Source organism: Cebus imitator, unplaced genomic scaffold (genome assembly GCF_001604975.1).
Source record: "Cebus imitator isolate Cc_AM_T3 unplaced genomic scaffold, Cebus_imitator-1.0 Scaffold2, whole genome shotgun sequence".
Classification (NCBI taxonomy): Eukaryota; Metazoa; Chordata; class Mammalia; order Primates; family Cebidae; genus Cebus; species Cebus imitator.
In genome coordinates, this window is record NW_016107317.1 from 11,303,839 (window position 1) to 11,314,424 (window position 10,586).

The 10,586-nt window shown below is 41.4% G+C and overlaps 1 pseudogene; it reads left to right on the forward strand.

Annotated features, from left to right (window-relative positions):
• The window catches only part of LOC108303849, a 36,368-nt pseudogene extending 25,988 nt beyond the window's left edge, over positions 1-10,380 (forward strand).
• The last annotated feature ends 206 nt before the right edge of the window (positions 10,381-10,586 follow it).

Below are 10,586 nucleotides of genomic sequence, written 5' to 3' on the forward strand. Positions count from 1 at the left end.
ACTATGTCGATAGTGATCAGTCTGCCACCTTAAAGTATTGCTGATAACATTTTCAATTGATTCTATCTTCTATGATTACAGAGCTTGAATAGGGAGGCAGAATATGGAGGCAATCTGGCTTAGTGGAACGAAGTACCTAACCGTTTATAATCAGCAAACCGTTTCTCTGCCACTTACTATGTGACTTTGGGAAAAGTTTTTACCTTCTCTAAGTCTCGCGTCTTTCACTTGTAGCTTAGAGATAATATTACTTAGTTCTTTGAGTAAATGAGACAACATACATAAAATGGCTAGCATAGAGTTAGAAGCTCAGTAAATTATTGTTGTTATATCATTATTGTTGTTACCTTTACAATTTATAAATGACTAACACTAAGGATTTTGCACTTGGTAAGAATTCTGCGACTTTTTTAACTGAAATTTTTAAATTTCCAACTTTTATTTTAAGTTCAGGGGTCCATGTGCAGGATGTGCAGGTTTGTTACGCAGGTAAACTTGTGCTGTGGTAGTTTGCTGCATACATCATGCCATCACCCAGGTATTAAGCCAGTATCCACTAGCTATCTTCCTGATCCTCTCCCTCCTCCCACCTGCCACCCTACAACAGGCCCCAGTGCATGCTGTTCTCCACCATGTGTCCATGTGTTCTCATCATTTAATTAAATTATTGTGACATCTACTGACAGCATAACAAGATAGGTATTTTTGGCTCTTACAGAGCTAAACACCAAGGTACTGGATAAAATACAATGTACAAACATAGTTTTAAATGTATTGTGGAGCTTTCAGGAAAATAAGGACAACCCCCAAGATTTCCACCCACCCTCAACAAAAATAAACAAAATGAAAAAAACCAAACTGAAATCAAAGAGGTAACTAAGTGAAGAATCGTGACTGCTTTGGCAAGATCAGGAACCTAGAGTCCTAGGAAGCATATGGAGGTGCAGGAAACCAGGTCCCAAGGCACATATACATTGGAGGAGTTAATTCCGAGATATCCTCCGCCCTCACTAAATAAAACAGATACTAGAGGAGGCTACAGCCTCAGTGAATATGTGACATTAAAATAATAACTAATACAGACATTGAAATAACTAGTGGATACTAGGCTTAATACCTGGGTGATAAAATAATCTGTACAACAAACCCTCATGACACAAGTTCACCTATGTAACAAACTTGCACTTGTACCCTTGAACTTAAAATAAATGTTAAAACAAAGAAAAATTGCATGTGTATATATATAAAGTTATGGTACATATATGCCATAAATCTTTCAAAATTGAGGAAAACAATATTTCCTAGAGTCAGGAGACCCAGGGAATCCAAGTGGGATTTAAAAATAAGATATTCACAGTTAGACACATCATAGTGAAACTGCACTACCACAGAAGCAAATAGAATATATTGGCAGGCTGGGCATGGTGGCTCACACCTGTAATTCCAGAACTTTGGGAGACCAAGGTGGGCAGATCATTTTAGGTCGGGAGTTCAAGACCAGCCTGGGCAACATGGTGAAACCTTATCTCTACTAAAAATACAAAAATTAGCTGGGCGTGGGGACATGCACCTGTAATCCCAGCTACTCAGGAGGCTGAGGCACAAGAATTGCTTGAACCTGGGAGATGGAGGTTGCAGTGAACTGAGATCGCACCACCACACCACTGCACTACAGCCTGGGTGACAGAGCAAGACTCAAAAACAAACAAACAAACGAACAAGCAAACAAACAAAAAACCTATACATTGGAAGACAGCCAGAGAAAAGATCACCCTCAAAAGAGCAGCAATTAGACTAATGGCAGACTTTTCAACAGCAGCAATAGAAATCAGAAGATGGTGAAAAATATCTAAAATATTAATATTAATAGAAAATAACTTCCAACGTAGAATTCTGTACTCCGCAAAACCATCTTTTAAACGTGATAGTGAAATAAAGATGTTTCCAGACAAACAAAAATACTATAATTTGAAAGTTCTAAGCATAAGAAAAACAACTACGAAAATAGCTATTTCCTTGCCCGCCCTCTTTATGTATGGTCAAGAGAATAATTGAAGTTTTAACAATTAAACTGAACTTTTCGAATAGCGGAAAGTCCTTATTTTAAGGAAGTCAAAATTAAGTTGTAACAGTACCAGCTGTAAAGTTAGTACTTTTATTAGTACTAACTGAATACTGAAGTATTCTATCTTCTAAACACCACAGTGAAAATGGAAAAGAAGAGGAAGCTTTTTTCTTCAGGATGTATGTCCCCTACAACAGTTTTTCTAACATATGCTTTTTGGGGCAGGCTATGGTGCCCTCTTTTAAACATCTCTGTTTAAAAGCCCAGTGTTATTCCAATAAATTTTATTAGATCAATAAAAATATAGGACATTAAATCTATAGAATACAATGCAAAATTTATATTCCACAGGCAATCAGGAATGATACATATGGCAATATCTCAAGAAAATTATTCAAATTTGTCCTTGTAGATTTACAAAGTAGTTATATTCAATATTTCATTTGAAAACATAAGCATTCATTTGAGATAAGCAACAATTTTAGTTAGCTAAAGATTTAGCCATGTATTTATCTCCTCTTAATATATTTAGATAATTCTTTAGATAACTATAAAATTCTTGGAGAAAGGTTTTTTCCTATTCTTAAGGAAGAATAAAAAACATGTCTCCCATTTCTTATTATTGAAGTTATATGCATATCTCAGTAGGAAGGGAAAATATACAAAATAATTTTTATATATTTTTATATGTAAAGTTACTCTTTCACTTGAATGTGATGACGAGATATTTTGTGGTGGCAGGGTGCATACATGGTGTATCTAATATAGCATAAAACAGGAGTTTTTTTTTAAGCATCATCAATGAAGACTAAGTTAAGCTTTCAAGGCCCTAGTAACATCAGTAAGAGGCCAAGGAAATTAATAAGCAAAATATTAACATTAGACAGGAAAGAAGATAAGTATAGGGTAGCAGTGTACAGCAGTCAATGTGGTTACTCTTTCAAATTTCAGACTGTGCCCTTGGCTGCAGCTGTAATTTGGGCTTCTGGACAAGGTGATGGCAAAAGACAATTACTTCAAGACTTTTGAATTTAAGATCTGTAATACTGTATATTGTGCTTACAATGAACAGTATTGGCACTCAGTAAATAGAAAAGAATATATCATTTCATTTAATAATTATAATTTGAAAAATAGGCTAAGTCTCTGAATAAAGGATTGGCTAAGAAAGCAAAACACATCAGTATGGTACCAAACACAATACTAAGAACAGAGGTGCCTAATAAATATTTGCCATTAACTATTACTTTGGACAAGTCATTATATTTTTGCACTTCATCTTTTCTAAATCAAAGTGATAACTCCTACAGTTTTCTAATTAGCAGCAGTTAATATGTTAGTGTTTGAAAAGCACTCTTGTCAGAGTCCCCAGAGAATAGAAATAAGTGAAGAACTCGTGTGTGTGTGTGTGTGTGTGTGTGTGTGTGTTTAAGAGAGAAACCAAAAAGAGTGAGAAGACTTATACTCTATCAAATTTGAATTTTGCCCTGAAGGAAACATATAGTTATGAAACAAAAGAAGAAACACAATTGCAGAAAATTTATAGAAGTCCTGTGCCCTCAAAATGGTAAAGCTGGTTTACGATTTGGAGCTGACTAAGAAAATTTAAGTAATATCTCTGTTGAGTGACGTCATCCACTCCAGAACTGTGGGTTGTTTGTTTTTGTGGGGGTTTTTTTTGGGAAACATGTCATGGAGGAATTTCCAGCTATGGCAGTTTCCTTTAGCATGCTACTGAATGAAACTACTGATGGGTCAGAGGACAGCTAGCTTCATGTTTGTATTATCTGCATGCCACACCATCACAAAAAAATTCCATTTTGGAATCTTTAAAAGCCATCAATATATTTAAAATAGTAAAACATCTTTGTCAAGCAAAACAACTATGCTTCTCAACTTTTTCCAATGACCTCCAAAGCCTATGGCAAAAATGGTAATCTTTGTGTAGTAAAATGGGATAAACATAGAAGCTTGCTTACAGAGAAGACCGTTCCCACCCAGTTTCCCAAAGGATAGAGGATATCAATACGCTGGAACACCTGTAAGAAATTCAGCAAAGGTTGGGATGTTCTACTCTAGAACAGCTGTGGTGTTTGGCAAAGAACAAAGCTCCATGCATCGATGTCTTTTTGAGGCTTTGTCATCAAAGTCTCAGTCAACAGTCCCAAAAGAAATGTTGCCTGTTGCTGAGAAAGTGAGCAAGCCTTTTAAAGAATTTTGTCAAGAACTGTGAGTAAATGACACTCTACTCAGCTACAAAGAGATTGGCTGACCATCCCAAAAGCAAATCTTGAAGAGCTTGATTGAATTTAAAATAAACCTTATAGCTGTTTCGTTGTTTGCTGAAAGAAAACAAAAGCCCATTTTAGAACAACAGGGAAAATTCCATTCTTGGCTTCTTTGATAAATAACTGAGGTAAATTTTTGACGTTGCTTAAGGTTGTTGAAGAGGAGATTTGAGAGGATAACCACATCAATTGTCCAGCGATGGAGGAAATGCTTTTGCAACTGAGGTGATAAAACTTCATCAGGGAACTGGGACTGATAAAGCTTTATCAATTTCCCGGTAGGCAGAGATCCAAAAAAACTAGAAACACTACAATCGCAGATGTCACAAATGGCATATATGTTGCTATAGCAAAGACCACTCCTCAATGTCAACTTCACAATCAAGACAAACACAGTCTTCTCAATGAAATTTTAAGCAGAATTAAAGCTAACTTTCTGTTTTCTCTGAACAATTTGGTTTTGGTTTCCTGTTTGTTTTTCTGAATGAAACTTAATTTTTGTATATAAAACAGAAAAACATAAATCTTAGTAGAGGCATTTTTTTTATTTATGTAAGAAAATCTATTTTCAGTGCAACAAAATTAATTACATGTGAACATTTGGGTGCATTTTCTGCGAGAGAGGATCCATAGCTTTCATTTGATTCACAGATGGGTCTGCTCCTCCTCCTCCCCCACCTTCCTCCACTTTAAACTTTATGGATTACTGATATAGAGTACTCTAAGTCATACAATTCTTCCTTTGAACTCCCAATAACCTAATTTTTATCATCACTCATTTGGTATTGTGAAAAAAAAAATTCCAAGCTCCCCTGTTATATCTGAGTGAGTTGTTAGGAAATCGCCACATTCTGAAATCTGATTGAGTCCTTTATTGCTGGTGACCGAGAGTCAGCTCACACTCAAAATCTCTCAGCCCTGAGGAAGGGGCTTGATTTTATTTTATACCCTGATTAGGGTAGGGGAGGGGAGACCTAGCTGAGGTGGAATTTTACGGAAGCAGAATAGGTAGGTTAGAGGAGGAGGCTGGTAACTAGGAGCCAGGTGGCTCCCATGATTGTTGATTAACTAAGGAGGGTGTACGCAAGCGGTTCCCATGATTCCTGGTTACCAAGGGGGGCATTCGGTACTTTCCATACAATGAATCAAGGGGGTATTCACAACAGCAAGGGGGCTTGCAAGCAGGATATTTTTACAACAGTTATATGTTTCTATTGTTATAAGTGCAACACGACCCAGCACAGTGCACTCAAGGGAGAAACGGCAGTGGGGGAGAAGCTAAGATGGAGTCAGTCAGACTCACAGCTAAGATGGAGTTGGTTAGGCTAGCACAAGTTAGGTTGTCACACCCCAACCAACTGAACAGATCATCTCTCAGCCATGGGCATCCCAGAGAAACCTTGAAAACTGAGTTCCCAGCCATGACGGGATGAGGGTAGGACGTGCTTCATTATACCCCCTCCCTCCATAACCAGCATAGGATTTCCTCCCTAAGGGCTAAACAGAAAGCAGCCCTTTGAACAACTTTATTGCTGATAATCAACTGCCCAATGCCACCCCTTTCCTTTGCGGTTTCAGCACAACAAACTGATGGCAGTAGTGGCCTGTCTGGAGTGGCCGCTGTGAAGACACTGGCTACAGCAGGGCAGGTGCAGCCAGGGTCACAAACTCCATGGGGCCAGTGGGACCTGGGAACAGGTGAGAACCATGCCTCCTACTGAGTTGGGGGGGGGGGGGGCAAGTGCCCGGGCTCCCAAGTGCAGCTGCAGCTACTCCGCCATGGATCCAGACCCGGGAATCCCTGCACTCTCAGGGACCCAGGAAGCCCCTCTTCTCCCACAGGCTTGGAATTGCCTGCTCCCACTCTGGGGCATCTCCCAACTCCCAGTGCCTACTCTGATTTCACAGCAAAGTTGAAGCCAAGCCCAGGCACTGTAGTGACCCTGACAGGTATGTGCACGTTTAGGGCAGTGCTGACATGCTAGCCCCCCAATCGCCTCAGCCCCCTCTGAAACTTTGGGCACCAATGAGCTCAGGGAGGCTGGGGGGAACTGAAGGTGGCTTGGCGAGAGCCTGTAGGCACCCCTTGTCATGAACAACCTGGGCTCCCTGAACAGCATGTTGATGGCCATGGGAGGCAGACAGGTTCCAGGATGAAAACGGGCAGGTCCCTGGTGAAGCCCTACCTTCAAACCATGGATGGCCTGAAGCCTGAAGGCCAGGCTGTCAGTTCCACCTGGAGTCCAGTCTAGGATGAAAACTTGGGTTTTTTTCCCAGGCCCACCTATGGCTACACATAGAGCAATCAGCACACACTTCCTCCCCTCTGAGCCCATTAAAAACCCTCAGACTCAGCCAGGCTCACACAGATGTCAGGACTACCAGCTGCCAGAAGGAGCTACCCTCTTTGGGTCTCCTCAACTTTCCAGGACAACCTGCCTATCGAAAGCAGCTACCTACTTTGGTTTCCTGAGAGCTGTTCTGTCGCTCAATGAAGCGCCACTCTGCCTCGCTCACTTTCCAGTTGTCTGCATACCTCATTCTAACTGGACATGGGACAAGAACTTGGGACCTGCCAAGAGGCAGTACTGAAAGAGTTGTAACACAAACAGGGCTGAAACACACCCTTGCTTTCACCACACTACAGGCAAGGAGAAGAAGAGAAGAGCTGCTGCAACCCTTCTGGGAGATCAGAACTTAGGACTCCCCAAGCCAGGGCTGTGACACACTATAACACCCTCTTTGGGGCTCTGTGGTTCCTGGCATCTTCAACCTTTTGGACACCATCGCATTCTCCTATCCAGATGCTGGTGCCTGCACAGGAAGCTGCCTGTGATATGTCTGGTCCAGCCGCAGCCTCGTACAGAGCCCTGCTTGTGCTGGCACCTGGAGTCCTGCTGCAGCCAGCACACCTGGCTGTGTGCAGTACCCAGACCCTGCGCTTGCTTGCTCACACTTTGCTGCTCTGTGCCTGGCTTACCGTTGGCAGGTGGGATTCTGGCAGGTAGCACCAGCCAAGTGGCCAGAACTAGCCCAGCAGCCACAAGCAAAGCCCAAGCAGAGGCCCCTCCTGCTACAGAGGTTTCTGGCTGGCAAAGCAACCCTAAGGATCCCATGACAAAATAACCAGCATTTCTTCCAAGTAAAAGACCACCAACCATGGGGTGGTTCTGGCCAGTATGGAGAACGTGCAAGGAGGGTTTTCATGTCCTCTACGTTTGACATCAGAGTGCTGACAACTCCACAATCAGATCATGCTAATGCAGCCATTTTTGAAGTTGGGTCTCAGGGAGAGACATGAAGCTCAATTGTGCATGTGTATGTTTCTCCTTTCAAAACTATGACTCCTATAATTTATTGAATATGTGTATTTGACCTCACTCCCCACTCCATTCAGCATAAATTCCTGTTCCCTTCGCCGCTTTCTCAGTGTATGCTTCCAGCTTCTAGCCAGAGGCTATCCTTCCCAGCCCATCATAATGGCCACCCTGCTCTCCTTTCCAAAATTATGAACCTCATCATTCCTCAGTTAATACTATCTACACTTTGGTATTGGATACTCTAGGTTTATGACTTGTCTCAGCAATATACATCTTAAAGGCATAAAGATGCTTTTTCTCCTAATTTAACTGGTTGTACACAATGCATTTTTATTTGGTGCTAGCTTAATTTTTAAAAATCCTATTTTAAGACCAGATTGTACTGATACATATACTTTCAAAAGAAAAACTTGAGACAGATTACATTTAAGAGAGTTTGATTTAGCAAAGAAGGGCTCACCAACTGGGCAGTCCCCCAACGTGAATAGACTCAGAGCAACTCCAGCACTGCCATGTTGTCAGAGAGGATTTATGGATAGAAAAGGGAATGTGATGCATAGAAAATGGAAATCAGGCACAGGAACAGTTGGATTGGTTACATCTCTGCATTTATCATATTTGAACAAGATTTGAACAGCCTGTGCCTGTGAGTGCTGCAAGTATGGCTGCTGTGATTGGCTGAGACCCATGGCTACTTGTTACAGGAGTAAGTTATAGTGTGTTTACACAACCAGTTAGGTTACTTCACTGTGTATGGTGAAACCTTTAGGCTGAACTTAAAATAGGTAAAGAGACAGCTATCGACTAAACTTAATTTAACAGTACTTATCAGTACAGTGTACTAATTTTGCATCTTTGAGAATTTGAATTACATTGGCTACAGATTGGATCCTAAGCATACCACATTTATTTCCATTGTGTATTTGGTCTCTCTCCCATTTCCTAGCATAAAACTCCTAAAATCCTTGGAATGTCCAAAATTCTAAGAGTCTTTTTTACACTAATGAGTTGACTGATGGCTAAGTAGACTCAGGATGGGGCCTGGTCACTGGAAAGACAAAGGCAAGGTTAGAGGGTTGAGACTTTCAGCCTCACCCCCCAATCTCCTGGGAGGGAAGATGGGCTGAAGGTTGAGTTGATCACCAATGGCTGAGTTGAATCAATCATACGTATACAATAAAGTTTAAAAAAAAAAACAACTCAAAAAACAAAAGGGCTGTGTTTGGGGGGCTTCCAGATAGCTGAACACATGGCGGTTCCCGGAGTTCCATGCCCTTTCCAACATCCCTTGCCCTCTGCATCTCTTCTCATCTGTATCCTTTGTAATAAACTGATAAGTGTATTTTCTTGAGTTCCGTGAGCTGCTTCAGCAAATTAATTGAACCCAAGGAGGGGTCATGGAAACCCTGATGTATAGCTGGTTGGTCAGTGCACAGGTAAAATAACCTGGAGCTTGAGATTAGTGTTGGAAGTGGAGAGCAGTCATGTGGGACTGAGCCCACAACCGGTGGAATCTGATGCTGTGTCCAGGGAGACAGCGTCAGAACTGAATTGAATTAGAGGACACTCAGCTGTTGTCCACTTGGATATATGGGGGAAAAAACTTCACATATCTGTTATCCGAAGCATGTTGTAATAGTATAGGGAGAAAGCTGAGTTTGTTCATTCCTACTGAGTTTATTCCTATATTCTCAATACCTAATGTAAGCTCTAAGTACTATAATTTCATGGTATATATTCCTATTCCAGAAAAGCTAAGTTCCCCCAGATTTTTGCCCATATTTTCCCCAGCACCTGGAATGTTGCTTCAAACATATTAAGTTCTCAATAAATATTTGCTATATGGGGTAAATGTAACAATTCAATGGCAGATGGGTTGCTTACAATGTATAAAGTTGTCATCTTTCCCTTTGAAGTAGAGTTGTAATGACAGGTTGAAGAGTGCATAGTTCTGGCTTTACTATTAATTTGCTGTGCCTTTATATTCCCTCTTCTTGTTCACAGCAGAACCTAAATTCTTAGTTGAAGGGATTAGTAAGACTTAAAATAAAAAAAGTTGAAAATTGTGACTGAGAGCTCTGTCACTATTGACTCTGTAAGGAAATTGGTGTTTCTAAACCAAACTCTCTAATCGAAGAGACATTTTGTCTCTCCACCAAACCTGGCCATCCATACAACAAACATAGTAACCACAATTAATCATCATCATACACAAGAAGCATCCCAGCAACTATACCACGGCTGGTCTTCCCTGGACACCATGAACCACACTGTCCAAACCTTCTTCACTCCTGCCAACACCAACCGTCTCCACAACTGTGAGATGCTCAAGGAGGAGCATGAGGTGGATGTGCTGGGGGTGCCCCACAACCCTGCGCCCCTGACATCCACCGTGATCCACATCTGAAGCGAGATCTCCATGCCCGACCATGTCCTCTGGTCCCTGTTCAACACCCTCTTCATGAATTCCTGCTTCCTGGGCTTCATAGCGTTTGCCTACTCTGTGAAGTCTAGGGACAGGAAGATGGTTGGCAACTTGACCGGGGCCCAGGCCTATGACTCCACCGCCAAGTGCCTGAACATCTGGGTCCTGATTTTGGGCATCATCATGACCATTCTGCTGATCATCATCCCAATACTGATTCTGCAAGCCTGTCAGTAGATCGAGAGGAATCATCCCAGCCAGGGCCTCAGCTGGTGATCTGTCTCCCATGTACTCCACCTTCCATTCCTCGCCCTGCCCCCAGCTGAGTCCTGTATCAGCCCTTTATCCTCACACACTTTTCTACAATGGCATTCAATAAAGTGCACGTGTTCCTGGTAAATAATAATAATAATAATAATAAATCATTATACACTTACCATGTGCCAAGCACTGCGTCAAATACTTTACATTAATCTTTTTTTTTTTTT